Below are 1093 nucleotides of genomic sequence, written 5' to 3'. Positions count from 1 at the left end.
TGTGTGTGTGTGTGTGTGTGTGTGTGTGTGTGTGTGTGTGTGTGTGTGTGTTTGAGATGCTTCATTTTTAGATAAAGATCTAGAAAATATGTGGCAATCTCAGACTCTGGATTCGCGTGAGCCTTCTCTGTATAATGCGATATAATGACAAATTTAGATCTAACTCCAGCAACTGATAAGGTCAAGCATATAGACGAACATGATACTAACATTGGTGTTTTGTTAAAAGTTGCGGCAATTTCATTTTTTCGTGTAACGAAAGTGTCTGCATTTCAAACAAGGCATTTTAACAATATTTTTCTTATTATTTACACGTCAAAAATTGTCCTTTCATTAATTCATTAATACATGATATATTTGGTATCGATGTTCATTCAAAAGTACTCACTACTAGAACGATACATGTCCGTGTAGAAGGTACATAACTCTGGAAATTTTTAACGAGAAATCACAGCATGAGCGGAAACAAAACCTCAGTTCTTTCCCTTAAAACATTTTCTTTCTTGGCTATTTTTATAAAGTGAAACATAACTATTACAATTAGGCTATTAATTTCTGAAAAATGAGAATGATTGTTACGGAAACTGTGTAGTAGTTGCTATGTTAGTGTTACAAGATATGAAGTGCTGTGATTAGATTGCTGATGGGCTTTGGACGCTTTTGTTTATTTAGTTTTGTATATTATCACAAGTGTTATTACTTTAAAATACAGCCGTACACGTTTATCTTTTAGATAAAGTGGATAATATTATAATAGGCCATAGAGAGCTATGCACCCCCCTCCCCCCCTCCCCAATCACAACCTCCGTGTTTTTTTAATTGCGTCATCGACATTTGCTTTCTGATCTATTATTTAGGTTCAAAATTGTTAACTAGGCTACGCCTTCCGGAAAGACACTCACTAATTTTTACCTTTTAAATGTCATTTTTAAAATCATTTTTACTTGCTCTTATATAGGCCCTTACCAATAGGCCAAGTTTTTTTTTCTTTTTACCTGAGCTGTAAGTGCGCCTTGTATTATTATCTCTGGAATGATGGAAAGAGAAGGTAAGTTAACTCTTTTTACTGCCAACACACACCCGCGCGCACACA

General features: G+C 34.9%; 1 protein-coding gene across 1 annotated transcript in view; it reads left to right on the top strand.

Moving 5' to 3' along the window:
* Positions 1 to 893: 893 nt before the first annotated feature.
* Positions 894 to 1093, top strand: part of LOC101845260 (putative methyltransferase NSUN7) — a gene marked incomplete in the record, with an annotated part of 81153 nt that continues 80953 nt past the window's right edge. The window contains 1 exon segment of the mRNA XM_035971503.1: positions 894 to 1048.

The sequence above is a fragment of the Aplysia californica genome, unplaced genomic scaffold (genome assembly GCF_000002075.1).
Source record: "Aplysia californica isolate F4 #8 unplaced genomic scaffold, AplCal3.0 scaffold00449, whole genome shotgun sequence".
In the NCBI taxonomy this organism is placed as follows: Eukaryota; Metazoa; Mollusca; class Gastropoda; order Aplysiida; family Aplysiidae; genus Aplysia; species Aplysia californica.
This window is presented reverse-complemented; position numbering and strand designations above follow the sequence as displayed.